This window comes from Metopolophium dirhodum, chromosome 2 (assembly GCF_019925205.1).
Source record: "Metopolophium dirhodum isolate CAU chromosome 2, ASM1992520v1, whole genome shotgun sequence".
NCBI classification, from domain to species: domain Eukaryota; kingdom Metazoa; phylum Arthropoda; class Insecta; order Hemiptera; family Aphididae; genus Metopolophium; species Metopolophium dirhodum.
Window position 1 is genome coordinate 24,176,728 of NC_083561.1, and position 17,884 is coordinate 24,194,611.

A 17,884-nucleotide genomic window follows, 5' to 3' on the forward strand; every position below is an offset into this window, starting at 1 on the left:
ATGTACGTTGTAAATACTGGCGAACTGGCGAACTGGCTTGGTCACCTCACGAGAAAAATTGCTTTTTATCGGATTTTCCTCAGTCTCTGGGCAGCTTCTTATACTTCTATATATATATATATCCTTTTAAGACTGTAGTTATATATTATTATAGTAAAACAGAACATGTTTGTGAAATAAACAGTTATGATTATGTTATGAAGTTATGCTTCACACGCTGGACAATGTTGTATTATTAATTGCTGTCGTTACTCGTTATAATGTTATGTGGTTATGATTATGACCAGGAATCGTAAGTTCATGCATCTGCATGTTTTTTTTTGCTACACAGGAAAACGTACTAACTGAAAACTAACTGAGATACAAATCCGTTTCATAACAATAGTAATAAAAATATGCGGTGGAAGACATAAGCGCCAAAATAAGATAAGAAAAAAAAAAGGTGGATAAGTGGATGTCGCTCTGCTGTACAGTAGGTTACAAGTGGGTCACTGTAATGGATGGTGTTAAATTTGAATTCAATGATATAATATCATTGTATAAGAAAAACGATTCTGAGCGAAAACGGTCAGTCAGCCTATGATATTACCAAGTATATTTGATGATATTATTGTGAATAAAGTAATTTATATATAACCTATTTACGTGGAGCATTGCTTTAAATTTTCAATCCTTAGCCATAAAAGTTAAACATTTTATACATTTTTAACTACAAAATAATTAATAAATTATAAATTTGATAAATGTTGTCAAAATTTGAACTTTAATGCTTATAAAAAAAAATTGTGCCTATGTATTTTTAATATTTTGAAACTGCTATTCGAACAATATATCAGGCCTTATATTAAATTTTCACGCTTTTTTACCCAACAATAAAAATTTTATTGATATTTATAGAAAAAAAAACTAAAAAAATTGAAAACTGACAATGGCCGTAAACAGCTCAAAAAGAGTCAAAATATGGTGTATAGAAAATGCTAATATTCAGTCAAAATTTCATGTCCCTACGGTCATTTGTTTTAGAGTTACACCAAAAACCAAAATCGATTTTCTCGAAAACAGATTTTGCGTAAAAATTCCCGTTTTTCCTTAATTTTTCTTTTGTTTTTCACGTCGCTTTTGAAAACTACTGGGAAATTTTTACTTTTGACCCCCCAAAGTACCAACTAGATTCACTTTCCTATCAGAAAAATTACTGTTGAAGAAAATCCAAGCACTTTTACTGTCCTAAAAGGTGATGACAGACACAAAAATAAAAAAAAAAATTAAAAAATTAAAAAAAAAACACACATTGTAAAATCAATACATTCATCGCTTCGCTCAGAATCTAAAAGTCGTATCGTACAAAAGCGCTAAAATCCTAGATACCTGTGAGCCATGGTTAATAGAAATTAAATAACAGATATTAAATTTAGAACTATATCGCTCAAAAACTCCAAACGCTTAATCTTAATCGACAAATATATTATCTGATTACGATAGATTGTCAAATAGACAGTTTAACAGATATTAAATTTAGAACTATATCGCTCAAAAACTCCAAACGCTTAATCTTAATCGACAAATGTATTATCTGATTACGATAGATTGTCAAATAGACAGTGTGTGAGGAGTTTGTGTTATAACATATTGTTAGTACCTATTTTGTAAGCATCCGTGTAAGCAAACATATTTATTTATGAACTCTCCTCCTAACAATAAATTAAGGATATCTCACGATGAAATAATTGTACAATGGAAGAAAAAGGAATATGTGAAAAAAGTGGGATTAAAAAATCAACCAATTTATTAAATGTATTAAATATTGATGTGAAACATATTTATAATATAATAAATATAAGATATAGACATTTTTAAATAACTACCTACTTAATACTTATATAAAATATTAATTTTGGCGCATATGATATGTAATTTTTGCACCTTTAGCGCTCATGTCATATGTTGGGTATAGCAGGTATACAATATTAGATTGGCGCTTATGTCCTACAGATTTTGGCGCAAATGATAGGTCATTTTTGTACCTTTGGCACTTATGTCATACAGTCATAATATGAAAGCATATAGTTGATTTTTTACAGTCGTTAGTGCATATTATTTCATATAAATATTTTTTAGACAAATATTTGAAAAGTTTCTTGTTTTTATTTACTTTCCCGTTTACAAAATTATAGTGTTTTGATTTATTTTTATTCAGTGTGTGTGTGATTACCTAGTGTCCTAGTATATAACTATTTAGATTTTATGCGTTTTACGTAGCACCGCGGAAACAATGTAATCGCTACTACTACCATCCTCAACCGTACAAAGTCCGTCGTCAAAACGAACCTGTACACGCGTGCAGCTTCTCACCAACCAGCATTTATAATTTTGTACATTGGTACAGTAATAACAGTATAGATTTCTTGTTTTAGTGTTTTCGTGTGAGGTATAGGTACCGTACACATTATTCATATTTTATTTAAACAATGCCGAAAGAAAAACAATCAGTGGCGGGCAACATTTTGTGGTGGAATTTTTATTTTTTAGATTCATGGATTTATTCTTATTATTTTAAATTTTGCTCATGATTTTTTTACATAGTGCATATTTTAAGTGCATAATTTAAAAATGTTAGGGCATATAAATACATATTTTTGAACTTTTTAGTGCATATTTTAATGCATATTTTGACAATTTTTAGTGCATGAATGCATGCTTATTTATGCATTTTTTAGTTGGTTTAACCTGGTTATGACTTATTAAAAACAACAATAGAAGATAAAAATCAAAACCTGATTAAAACTTTAACGGGCGATTTAATATTCCAGATTTTTTCAATATTTAAATTGGAATATAAACTATTTAGAACAATATTAAAACATTATAAAATTATAAGGTTATATTATATAATTTGGATTTTTGTTTTTCATATAACTATGTAGAAACCTAATGTGTTCGTCATGTCTGTCCATATCTTTATAATATTCATTGTAATGGTTACCATATCATTACATCAATAGTAATAAGTTGGTTTTATTTGTATTTATATACATTCATTACTATGCTTTGTTTTAGTTATTAATTACCATTTTACTATATATTACTATGCGCTGCTATGTTCTTTCACAACATAAAAATCTGGAAATCCAACACGCTATTTGTGTTTTTTTCCCAAACTTGAAAACAGTAGGTAATTGTATATATATAATTAAATTCTTAAATGCCTTTTAAGATGCAACTTGTTTTAATATGAAATAGGTATCAAACAAAGAATAGTATATATATATTACTCATGTGTTATCAAGACTAATTATATTTTTTAATTGTTTTATGAATTAGTGAGGTCAACAAAAACTTAAAATAAAATCGCTTCTAGATATTAATGTCATTATAAATTTTATTTACACATATCTATTTATATATATATATATATTATATAAGATTTGGTAAATAATTCATTTCTATTTGGTGCTCATTTTTAAACGCATTTGAACATCGTCCAAGAGTTCCCTATAGTGTTGAGTTATAGTATAATTTAGGTGTTATTTACCCATAAATAATACATAGGATTATCTTTATACATCTTTCATACCATCACGGACTATTTTTAACACAATAAAGTTATTTTTTTTAGATTCTAAGCGGAGCGTTTTAGGATTGTATTGGTTTTGCAATAATGGTGTTTTTTATGTTCTTAAAATTTGCTGGAAGTTTTTGGTAGCAAATTATATCAAGTTGAAATATTTGGGGATCAATTATAAAAATTCCTAATTCTTATCAAATTAATCATAAAAAAATATACATCACTAAAATCACAGAAAAACCCAAATATTTATGCAAAACCAATTTTTGACAAAATCAATTTATTTTTATTTTTTTGTAATTTAAACATAGCTGGTAAGTATAACAGTACAAGTACATTAAAATTTTCTAGAAATTAAATATATTTCAAAATATTTTGGCTGTTTTGACTCCATTTAAATTTTTTTGTTTATTTTGTTTATTTAATTTATACTAAAACATTTTTTTTTATATAAGTTATAGTAAGAAAATTATATACAACGATCTACGTAACTTTTCTTACAGCAATAAAAAAATATTAAAAATAACTAAGTACATAACTTTTTTTAATAAGAGTTTAAAATTCAAATTTAGGGTAGGTAATTGGATATTTAATGTATAATTTGTTATTTTGATATAATTCAAACAATTATAACCGTAAAAACTTGAAGCTAAGTATAATGTGAATATTAAAATATTTAGACTTATTTTATGATTTTTATACCAAGAATTTATTCCCACTATTATACGGAACGAATGTCGCTATCGTACTGTCAGTACAAGAGGGCCGTATATCTAAAAAGGTAAATTGTTCAGGAGAGCGTTTTTAAGATTCAATAGCTTATAAAAATGAGTGAGTTATCTTCAGCCAGATATAAGTATAACAAATTTTATTCAAAAGGCCGTATTTCATTATGCGGCGGTATTGTTCTAAATAGTTATATTTAGGAGGCCACATTTCGTTTTACGGCTTTATTATTATCAACTACCTATAAAACTGGTTCAGTGCAATAAGTTTATTTCATTAATAGTAAATTTAATAATATAGTAACATAGATCGCGCCACTCTATAAAAATAGAGAAAAAAAATACGAATTCAGAGATACCAAAACCTTAAAATTTAAAAATTTCGATATACGGCCCTCTTGTACTGACAGTGCGCTATATAGAATCAACGTCGACGGTATTGTTAAGTTATAATCATCCCTGCGCCTATACTCTGCAGTGTAGAGATAATATACATACAGACGATTTATGAACGACATAAGTGTGTTAACAGATCTCATACATCATACATACATATTATATACAATATACCTACATAGGGACATATATAAATAATAATATTATGAACGAATATTTAAAGAAAAAGAACATATTAAGCGATTATTGATTTCTCTTTTGGATATGCAAGTCGTAAGTACCTATATCTATCTAATCGCAACGGATCACGAAACTGTTTTATTAGTTAAAGCGCCAACATATCGAGTTATCACGTGTTGCCGGACGTAGTGTAATAATAATAATAATAATAATATAATGCACATAGACGTTGCCGTTTGGAGCGCGATACGAACGACTAACATTAATATCATTACGACTACAATAATAATACTATTATATTATTACGGTCGCGACAAGTGGTCGATTTGTCTCGTCGCCGGACACGATAATTATTATCCCGCGCCGGCACACTGAACTGGTCTAGGTCGGCGGCGGCGGCGGGCACGCGCGCGCGTTCGTCAAACCGCCTCCGTATAGTCCGTGAGTCCGTTGATTGTTCATTCAACACACCGCTCGCGCGTGCGTGGATCCGCTTTTATTGTTGTTATCGTCGGACACGCACACATATTATTACCTATATACGAGATTGTAAAAAAATGAATACTTCCATTACTCCTGGCCGCAGTACAGGCACTTATGTCTTAAATAGGTGTCTAATATATATATATATATATATATATATATATATATATATATATACGAGAGTAGGTACACGACAACGACGATGATGATTATACAAATGCGATGTATACTTTTTTTCTCCATACCTACTTATAAATACTTCATTTTTCCCTATTAGTTTTTATTATCCCGGAGTGTAATAATAAACCGGCGACCGGATTCCGGTGATGCCGGTACCAGATAGCGCGCGCTTTTTGTATGATATATAATACGCGCACGCTCGTCGGAAAGTCGCACTCGACAGTCGACGGTGTTTGAATCGCCAACGAACGTCGTCGTCGAAAATAATATACAATAATATTATTGTATTGTGATACTTTGAAACGAATCCCCGAACAAAAGTTCGGTGAAAAAAGTCCGATGGAATAAACGTCCGAGAATAAGTCCCAAATTTAAAAATTATTAAGTTGGGTTACACCTAATCTTTGATTATCTTTCAGTATGACAGTATCACACACTTGGTAGGACATAGTTATCCAACAATATGGGTGCTAATTCGCAAACATTGGAGGTTGGAGCCGATAGGACAATGATTGCACTAAGTAGCACGGGACAAAAAATAAAAACCATTCAAAAAAATAATAGGCTCCAAACGTCGTTATGCGAACGCATTAAAAACCCTGATTTAGGTGTTGAAGAGTTTAATTCAAGTTGGAAACAATATTGGGACACTACCAAGGTTATAGGCTAAAGACATATTTTGTATTTAATAAAGTTAAGTAATGTTTGGTGTATAATGTCATAATTTATGTATTTTTTAAAAATTATTATTGTATATTTACAGTGTATTTGATGTGTACGTTTTTACCGGGCTTTTATTCCATCGGACATTTTTTTGTCGGACTTTTTTTACCGGACTTTATTTTGTCGGTCTTTTTTTCGCTGGACTTTCAAGTACTACGCTCGAAACTACGCTGTTATAACGATTAATAACGTAGGGGTAGTATTTCGTATTTCGAAGATTTAAACATCATCCTATACGCAGCAGCTGCAGTCCAGGACACGTCCTGTTATCACGCTGTACTGCAGTAGGCACAGTGGCGTAGCTGAGAGGGGTTTTTGGTGTTTAACTTCCCCTCCCACCCCTATTATTTATATACGAAAACTGTAAAAAACTTGATTTAATTTATACCTAACCCGCTCCCCCTTCATAATCCTAGCTACACCGCTAGCAGTAGCCATACTTGTAGAATAAACTTTATGGGTATAATTTCGTGTTTTTCATGACGTATGTGCTCAACACCTAAACTAAATATTGTAAAGGCACATTCACGATGAGACATAAAATTGTATTAGGTAATGCAGTAGAAAACAAATACAATATAAATCGTATTGTTGTTGGCGGCAAATGTCAGGTGTCAGGAAACCTTTTTTTTTTTATTCTAGAACTTATACAATCTATACTAAAAAAATACAATGAGCATAATTTATGTTTTTTTTAATTAAATTAAGTGGCTTGAGTGTCTTGAGGGAAGAAACCATCCAGTGAAGGTACACCGGCATGAATTTAACCTTAGTTACCTACGAATATTGTCTCATGTCAAGTATTATAATTTATAGCAGACATCAATTTTTTTAAAGACACCCATAAGTAAACTTATGTGTTGACATATTACTTATAAATACAGTCATGAACGTTTTAAGACGTTAACGTTACCTACCTACAAGTTGAATAAAATATATTCTGAACTCAAACCTTTCGATGTAGCTCGATTTTATAAAAGCCCCTTTTTAAAAACCTAGCGATAAGTATGTAAGCCATATAATTCATAAGGCATTGAGTCATACGGTTTAAATTTTTAGGTTTAGGCTCAGGAAATTAAATCACATACCGGTATTACATAGTTCAGTCAGCCATTTTTGTTGACTCGGCGCCTCGGACGAATTGGCTGTAGCCTGAAACTAGTTCAGTTTTCGGTAGATGGCGGTTTTTCTTTACACGGAACGTGGCATGAACACTTTTCGATCTTTTATCGCATCGGAAAACGCACTTATAAACACTTATGAACGCACTTACACGACAATCGTCCGGTCTCCGTAGACTTTACCTGCAGTTATCGCATGCACTTTACGCGACACATTCGACCCGGACGAAAACGAACGAACTGATTAGGTACAAATGTACAACACAACAACTTACTGTCTACTGATTTATCGATATTATATTAAAGGGCCAAGACGATTGGCCGTCGCCCGTCCGTGATCGACGAGATGGGTTTTTCCCGGCAACGATGGCGAACGAAGTTTTTCAAAGAATTGTTTTCACAACATTATAATGATCGACGATTGGGCACGATTGGGACGACCTAATGGTATTGTGCTTCCGAGTGTTTTTGACCATACTATACCTATATTTTATTTTTCTACATAGCTGTATACACTGACGTTGTAGTTGTCCTAACGAGTCAAATCTCTTGGAAAAAATTATTATTATTTTTATTAATTATATGACATTGTATGATAGAGGTAAAATACTATAGGGGTAAAATACAAATCGACGTTTACATATAGAATTACTTATTATATAACATAATATGCTTAACCATATTATATAATACCAGTATAATGTATATATAAACATATTTATCATTCTACGAAAATTTCAGATATTTATAATATTTTATTACCAATTTATTTTTATTTCAGCATTCTGACAATCGACCTTCACGGTAACTCTCCTACCATCAAGTACTACTATTTATACTACTTTTATAAGACATTACAATAATATTATTATATTTTGATTGTTCGTCAAAATCAAACCACTCAAATTCTGTGGAACTATGAAAGTATTATTTATTAGTTACCCGTTGACGCGTACATGCATAATATTATACATTTTTTTATGCATAAAGTATCCTGATCGTTACGTAACGACCGTCAGCCCGCAATTTCGTGAATTTATCGGGTCTTCAAATCCGCACGGAGAGGACGTGTTGCGTTATCGAATGCATATAAAATCGCACGTCAATACCCACCACCCATAATAATGTGTCATTTAGATGAAAATGGTATTGAAACGCCCGCGCCCTGTCAGCAGCTCAATTTTATTCTTTCTGTCCTATAAACATTTGAGTACCTATAATATACGTTTTCCTCTGCCAATTATGACGTGTCACTTCTCCCGCGCTTAAGTCGTGCGTATTCACGGTTGCGTCCCATTATTTTCGATTTTTTTCCGAGTTCTGTGGGGGATGGGGGGGGGGACGTACGCGAACGCGATATATTATATGAATATAATATTCTCCCGAACACCATCTGGACCGTAGCGCATCTCACGTGTACGGCAGCGAGAGGTTTTATTCGCGGTTTATATAATATACGCATTTATAATTGAGATTCATGCGGATCTCGCGAACGCGGTCTTTACGACCGGGTTTCCTGCGCGAAAATCGGTAACTGGAAACGTCGAAAGAAATATCGTCCGGTCTCGCCTTTATCGCCATCTTATACACGTTCCTAATTTATCGTATCGGACCGCGGTACCTTATATATACGCCACATTCACCGCGCACCGTGGCCGTCCGGGAAAAACCATCTCGCGAAACAATACTTTTCGTCCGCCGACAGGATAAAAATGCTCGGGGTTTTTATTATCATCGTTATTGTCATTATTATTATTATTACCGAGACGTTTCGCGACGTTTTTTTTTTTTTTCGCGTTCATACTGTTGTACATGTTATTATTATTATTGTACCAATAAATATCGTAATATTCGTAAACCACGCGCGTACATTACGTGTTTACAGAGAAAATCATTATCTGTTTTCACCCCGGTGTAGCAGACAATGGTTTTTGAAAACGGAATCGTTCGGAGGGAGGTCGGAACACAACAAACGTTTCCGCATCATATATTATTTATGCCACTGTGCCACTCCTGCAGTTGGTCGAGTTTCACGCGCGGATGCGTGAATTATATATAGGTGCTTATATATTTTATTTATTCTATTTACATACAATATTGGACTTAAAATCTTGACGATGTGATTTTTGTCACACCGTAGTAATAGGTTAGATTCGAATATTCGATTTACACTGCAGTTAGTAGTGTTAGCCCGGTTAGGTACCTGATCACGAAGTTTTTCGAAAGTATACCACGTCGTCGAGTTTCAGACCATAAAATAATATTTTACTGACAATTGGTAGAAGGAGGTGAGGCGTTACAGGCCACAAATAATACATTAAAACTAAATATTTTTCATAAAAACTATACGAAATGTATAAAGAACATCGATGAATTGAGTAATTTGACAAAGTATTAATTTTTTTTATCTTGGAAGCATATGGCATAGAATATGTATAGAAAGCCTATAGAGCCTATAGAAGCACCATTGCAGGATTTACACGTGGGAAAATAAAATTCATTTTATGAGCAGCTGTGATTTATTTCTAAATTTATATGTAAGTCTCTATTTTTTGTAAGTTTTATGTTCGAAAAAATTAAAATAATGATACAAACTGTATAAGTATAATATGCGTACTAATCTATTGGTGAATTAAAAATATATATATTTCTTAGCATTGGTGGTATAAATATAACTTTACAATATGTAACAAAAATACTGTTCGTATTGTGACATTATGTTTTTTATATTTTCTGTCGCATGAGAATATCTGCTTTTGATCCCAAATTATAGGTATACCGTGAAATTTAATTTTTTCTTAACCGAACGCAGTTCAATGGGTACAACAGTTACAAATATTTTCAGATAGCAGAACTAATCGCTGCTGAAAACAAGATCATAATATAAATCATTGGTATTTCTAAATATTGACACAATAAGTGCCAATATTCGTCCTTGAGTAATAAAAACAAATTTCACGGTTTTCATTTGTGTCCTTTTTTATTTAAAAACGCGTCTAAAATAAATATCAACACCAAATAAAATCCTGTTGAATTAAAAATTTAATTACGATTTCTGATTTATGTCGACATGTCGTCCTACTGAATAGGATTCTGTGAAATTTTTTTATACATTTTACTACATGTAATGTTATTCATAGAAAACGCATTCACCTGAAATCCTAAATCATAATATTAATTGCAGATAACATACACCAGATTTTACTGGATACGCTGTATCATATAGAAAACCCTGCACTTAATTATAAAATACATATAATATAGCTTCGAGTTACGAGTACCGGTGAGGATGAAAAAAAATAAAATGTAATCCCTTATGGCTTGTATCGTACCATTCGTACCTACAACTGTGTTATACTATTTCATGTTGTTTATTATTATATTAATATTATACGCAGTGATTCTTATAACAGTGAATAGATACTCATTACTTGGAAATGTTCGTAAGCACTCATAAAAATTTAACTCTTTACTAGCAAAATCTAGCATAAAAGTACTTCCACAAATCTACCATAATTTATAAATTACTTTTATTTTTTTCTACATTTATGTTTTTTAGTGAAACTACTATTTATTTTTGTATTTTTTAATAAGACGTTTTAAAATAATTTAAAATTTAATACAGAAGATCGTATTATTAATATTATAAAATATACATTATGTGATTATTTAACTTGTTAATGTAAAATTGTGTATATACCTACACAATTAATTTTATCACTATTATATTATACAAAAATGATTAAATTAATTGAAAGTATATCGGCCCTTTTTATTGCACGTTGATAAGACAACGGTTTAATTTATTACATATTTGATTTATTAATTACAGTAGAATCTCAATGGTTCAGAGACAGATAGGGCCCAATTACTTCTGGTTATCAAAAATTCTATGTAGTTATTATTGAGTTATTGCTGCGAATCCACAGCACTGTTAGGATTACCACACTATTTAATAATACATTTATTGATAATAGAAATAAAAAGTTATTAATGTATTAATTTTAACTTTTATATTGTTTTTAAATATAATTAGGTGTTTAGAAATCATTTACATGTGATTTAAAACAATTTTGATTTTTAATGAATGGCATGATTGATGATTCAGTTGTTTTTATTTAATTAATGCAGTATACATTGAAAACGATTTTTGTATAATAATTTTATAAGTACTCGTTCAAATGTCAAATTAATGTTCAATAAACATAATTTAAAATATGATAAAATATTCAGCATCCGCCTTACAAAACTTACTATGTAATTAGTTTTTATGAAAATATTTTTTAGTAGTCATAATATGATATATTTAAATTAAAAATATTTTATAATAATTATGATTTTTAACAAAAATAAAAACTGCAACTTAAAATACCTTCCATTCGAAAATCGTTTATATTGTAGATGAAACGATAGAACGATCAGAAATGCATGTCATATAAACATCATAGAAAACGTATCCCATGAAATTATATATTATACAGTTTCTACATTCTTCAATAATAGTATTTAATTGCATTCTATAGTACATTAAGACACTTAGGTATAAGATAAAAATAAAACTATATTCAATAACTTTCGAATATCATAAGGGTAAGTACAAATGTGTTATATACACGAGTATGTCGTCCTTGGTGTGCGTAAGTCTTTTAATTTGCTTAGTGCTAAACAATCAAACCTGTATAATATCTAAACAGGTCGATTATTGCAAGTACCTATGATTCAACAAGTCACATACTATTATTGATAATTAATGATAGTGACAAGGTTTGAATATTAATCTAGTATTTCTTCATGTGCTGCAGCGTATTTATACATACCAATATGATAATTTATGATACCTTCACATTTTTTATGTTGAGCAAAGTGAAAAATGTGGGTAAATAGGTTAAGATGAGTTTTATTTTTATTTTTATCTCCTCATATTGTTTCAGGTAATAAATTGAATCTAGTTAATACTTTATTAAGCTTTATTAAGTAAAATAAAAAAATTCCCAATTTAAAATCAACGGGAAAAAAAGAAAAAACCATAATTTTGATGACAACATTTTGTATTTTTTTTTGTTGTATTTTACAAATGCAGAATAACTGCACAGACTTGAATTTTTCACCAAATATTTATATTTGCCTTTTCCTATAGGTATAATACTTACCTATATATTTTAAAAATATTTTGACTATATTATTTACTTTTATGCGAATAAAAAAAGTCGATCAAAAAGCCATATATATTTTTTATGAGGAAATGAAGTTCAAATTTCGATGAAATTATATATTTAAACGTATAATATCGATTAATCCTCAAACAATCCGGTTATTTGTTATTTTTTTTAATTTATTGATCTTAGAAACTAAAGAAATTAGAAACATTACATTAACCATTGTTACTTAAATTATAATTTTCTAGGTATATACATTCAGGTTTTCAAAATACTTAAAACACCTAAAGCTTGATAATTGAATACCATGTTTCTAATACGAGTTAATTAAACAATTTTATGAATATTTAAGTTCAAATTTTGACATAGGTATAATTGGACATTTGAACAAAAAATAACTAATTTAGTGATTTTGTTATATCTTATTCAAAAACTTTTATTTGTAGGCACTTGAAACTTTTTGCCACCAAATATACTAATATTGACTACCTGTTAAACACAATTACATTTTCGAAATACTTAGATTCTTTTAAGCTATTTATTCATACTATAGTTCTACGGTACGCCGGTATTGACTTACATAAGATTATAAAAGCTAGTAATTTTATATGAATATTTAACAATATTATAACATTATTATGTAATATCTTATGCAATTTTTTGTGGAAAAATACAGTTAAGCGTACCGAATAACTATAATTAATAAATTACCAATAGCTATATAAATATAATATAAATTATCCATATAGAAATATAGAATGACCGAATGTCTTTGAATCGTTTTTTGTAAAGTACAATGATTTATCATTGAATTCAAATTGTACACATCCGTTTAGTGACCTTCTCAATGACAATTTGTACACTCGACACCTATGTTAGAGCGACTCTCCTGGTTATTTTCTACGATTTTCAACATTTTCCATTAATCGTTATTTATTTCATCTGTATCATACGGACTGTGTGTCTTTACATTTATAATAATTATAAATGTAATTTTTTGTCATAGTGAGAATTAATAAAATCGGACAGCACAAATATATGTGTAGATAATTTAATATAGATAACCTTAAAAATAATGTATAATATATGTATGTTGATGGAAAATAATCATAAATCATAATTTACACATAATCATGTATTATATGTTTAAATATTTTGTAATAACTACTATATTCAATGGGACCAATTTAACATTAACCTTGGTTATTATATATATATATAACATTGGAATATAATATAATATTTCAAAAAAAAAATGTATACACTTTTTTTAATTGTATACACACTTAATAGGTACTATACCGATATAGAGTTAATTTATTCAAACATTATACGATTGTTAAAATAATGAGATTGAGATTCCTTTAAAGTTGACATCAAAAATAATTGTTTGCCCAAACATTAAATGCTTAACAAAAATTTAAATTATCTAAATATATGCATAATATACATACATTTAATACCTATATAACATTATATATTTATATTCATTCAAAAAAAAAAAAAAATGCTTTCTGTATATTTATTTTCAGCCTTGATAATATATCCGTGCGTTTTCGATTTTTGTAATACTCATAGTACCTGCAGTATAAGTACCTATACATATACACAACGGTCCGTTTTAATGTTAGACGGCCGATTTCAAATGCCATATATACAGAACGATGTATTGACCCCAACAATAATTACCGACGCGTCACGGCAAAAAAAGAATGATGTGATGGCGGTATCATATTATTATATACGCGTATACCTGCTTAAGCGAGTACTTTGGATGCGACTCTCGTGCGTGAACGTTGGCAGGAATTCTTTCTCCGTATAATATAATGCGGTGCAAATAACACCGGCGCCGGAAGGGGTGTCGCGGGCGGAAGGGTGGTCGGGTGAAAGAAGATAGATAACACGACTCCCGGAACACAACGGGCTCCTTGAATATTTCGAATGCAATCCGGTAGTTTATCATTTCTAGGAGGGGACGGGTGTGGCATATAGATGATAAAAAAAAAAAGTAAAATAAAAAATTGGTGGAGGCGACCCGGTTTTTCTCCGCTGCATTGTCGGGGATGGGCGAATAAATCTCCAGGATCAAAAACGCGCTTGCGCGGCCCGGCGACGACCCGAACGTGATAAAGTACCCCGAAGGCTTTTATTTTATCTTAAATTTCTCGAGACGCAGTTTCTCTCTTTCCTTGCGAGTATAATATATATACACACACACACACACACACACACACACACACACACCAGCTAGTGGTGGTATATATATATACATACTGCAGCACGTCCGCTCTTGTCCTCTACCCGTCTCTCTCGATCTACCACCCCCTCGCGCGTCGTCCCGTCCATCTATCTTTTACTCGAATTCTTTCTATCTCTGTGTTTATTTATAATACACGACGGCTGCAGCGGCGAGAGGACTATAGGGGTAAAAATGGCTCTACCCGTTTGTCTGGGCTGTCTGGTACTGGCTGGCCACCGGTTTTTATATTGTTTTATTGCCCCCCGATACTGTAACGATCCCTTTGGTCCTCTTCGTAGGAAAAAAAAACAAGTAGGAAAAGAGACGGAAGGGAAAAAAATTATTGCGCACGGACACAGAGTTATGGAGGGCAATTTCGGATGCGTCCGAGTTCCGGTGTAGGACGACCTCTGCGTTCGGGTAACCCTGCAGCTGTATATGGACCTTTTTAGGCTCTCGATTTAATATTTATGTGCTCTGTTGGCAGATTTGTGTTGGTGAATGTCCGTTTTATCCCGAGCCCTATTGTATATATGGTATGTCTTTTACGTGATGAAGTTTATACAAATAATATACCACTGCGAAATTTAATATTTATTTGACAGTATAACTACACAACGATAGTGAATTCGCGAGTGATTAAATTGACAGGTGATGCATCATGTATGTTTCATTTTAAACACATAACTAAAAATATATTATAATACATTATATAATAACATTTTATTATTGCCATATAAACGATATTACATGTTTACATATATATGGTATGTAGAATAAATAAAACTAAAAGTAAAAACATTTTATCCCAAATATCTATTTTAAAAAAATGTATTTTTCTTCAATGCTGTGAGTTATTGGTGTGGAAGAACATAAACTATAAAATTGAATTTTGTTTAATAACATTTTTATTATCAATAGGAATCGTATAACATTTAATTTAAGTCCAAATAATCCGTTATCAAAATTGAAAGTTTACATTGTAGAAACTTGTAGTGGTCTTTTTTTAAAGTATTATATTTTTATTATTCACAGATAACCTTTTTTTATTGATGTCGTTCAATAAATATATTAAATTAAATATTACCAATTATACTCAATACTTAAATATATATAATATTTATAATATGATATTTATATATTTTATGTTTGCACTATTACACATTTTTATAAACTTAATAAATATATTTACTAACTTTGATATAACCATTTAGTTTAGTATATAATATAAATTATATTATACCATAATTTGAAATAAAATAAAATATCGGAGTTCGATGCGGTCTGTAGAAAGTTTCCTTTTTTCAGATAAAAAAATATTTATCAAACTCCGACAATTCTAATAGCTTGATAATTTATTATTCTCGTTAAGTAATTTTTTTTTCGATATAATTAATACACCCTATCCACCCCCCTCTAAATAGGTATCGGGTAGTAGATAAGTGGAAAAGTATTATAATTAAGGTGGCAACTAATATATAAAATTTAATTTTTAAATATTGTAGAATTGCGGAAAATATGAAAAACTAGCACCAGGCCCCTTAAGTTAGGCTGTTAACAGTTTACACAATGTACCTAATAATTATATACTATAATACATTTTAATAGTATATATTTTGACGCATTGATGTGTATTGTTTTAGGTTAATACTGTTGTTCTCTAATAATGTACAATAGATATTACAATATTTGATTTTATATACAAGTAATAAATCATACGTGGCTCGGCGCAGTGCAGTGGCTGAAATCAATCACGCAACTTGATTGAGAGTAAGCAACGGCCGCTGCTACTAGTTCCCGGATGGGTGACTACCCGGGTCCATAGTGGCAAAAATCTTGACACAAATACATGTGTTGCCAACCAACCATAACCCCTACAATAGCTAATAGCCATAGTTGCCGGGATATAAACTAATAAATAAATAAATAGATAAGTAATGTGACGATGTTATATTAAAAGGGCGTACCTACACATACCAAATTTCACTTTTTTTCACTAAAAATTGATTAAATATTCAATTTTAAAGATATAATATTCATTTATACGAATTATTAAATATGAGACACCCAGGAGCTAAAATTGCTTATTATATTGCCTTAACTAAATTTGTATTGATTGACATATTAGTTTTAAAAAAATGTAGGTATGTGATGTACGCCCTTTTAACAATTTGAATTTTATGATCGCCCTTTTAAAAACATATAGTAAATAGTGGTATAGCCCTTTTACCATTTTCATTTCTATAAACGCAAAGTACCATTAGAATGTTTTGTTAACGATGACAATAACTTTTTACTTTTTCAATTACTCATTATTATTTCAAAAATATTAAAATCGAAATACTAAATCAACATAAAAATTAAAAACGTAATGAAAAATATTCTTCCCAGTACCAATTAAATTATCTTCTTAATGTTCACTCAAAATATCAAATTCGATAGGAATATTTGTAATCAAGTTAACTTCAACACAAGTTATGTCCAGTGTGGAACCTATTGTCAAACCACTTAGTTCAACCTGATAATACACAAAGGGAAATAATAATTATCATTGTACACACTGTGAAGATTATAAACAATTAGGATAAATTTAATGTGGTATGATTCTATTTTTAAAAGGGTGCCTGGATATCTTACAATGGATATTTCCAACTTACTTTTTTGTATTTAAATACATCTTTTTACCAGTTTATAGTCCTGATTATTTTGAATATTGCTGACACCAAAACTGTATTTTTCATTTTTAGAGATATTCGCCCTTTTAACAAAACACCGTCGAATGATAATAATATTATTGAAAAATGTTTCATTGGATTTCATATAATATGTATTGTGTATAATATACATGTATCCAGATCTCCAAAACAATCATTATAAGACCAATTAATAAATAATATTTTGTAAACAACATAGTACATACAGATGCAACCTAGCTCTTGCTTTTGAAATCTTTAGTCATTATATAAATTAAAGAAGCAGCAAATCGCTGTATCTACCTATGAATTCAATAATGAGTATTTATTATAAATTCCGTATTTCCGTATGTCCTTTATATGGCTTAAAAAACTAACAGCTTTAAGATAGTAAAAGTACAAATAAATGATAAAATAATACAT

The 17,884-nt window shown here is 30.2% G+C and overlaps 1 protein-coding gene and 1 long non-coding RNA gene across 6 annotated transcripts in view; one reads left to right on the forward strand and one right to left on the reverse strand.

Moving 5' to 3' along the window:
- Positions 1-7,636, reverse strand: part of LOC132938226 (homeotic protein antennapedia-like) — a 204,848-nt gene extending 197,212 nt beyond the window's left edge. For 4 of the 5 annotated variants that reach the window (XM_061004938.1, XM_061004932.1, XM_061004944.1 and 1 more), the window contains exon 1: positions 7,341-7,635. The gene's annotated coding sequence lies outside the window, so the exon portion shown is untranslated. Of the gene's footprint in view, positions 1-7,340 lie in introns of all 5 variants that reach the window. The other variant, XM_061004945.1, reaches the window with a different exon arrangement.
- LOC132938232 (uncharacterized) overlaps positions 1-17,884 on the forward strand; it is a 134,348-nt gene that overhangs the window by 50,511 nt on the left and 65,953 nt on the right. The gene's annotated exons all lie outside the window — the stretch shown is intronic.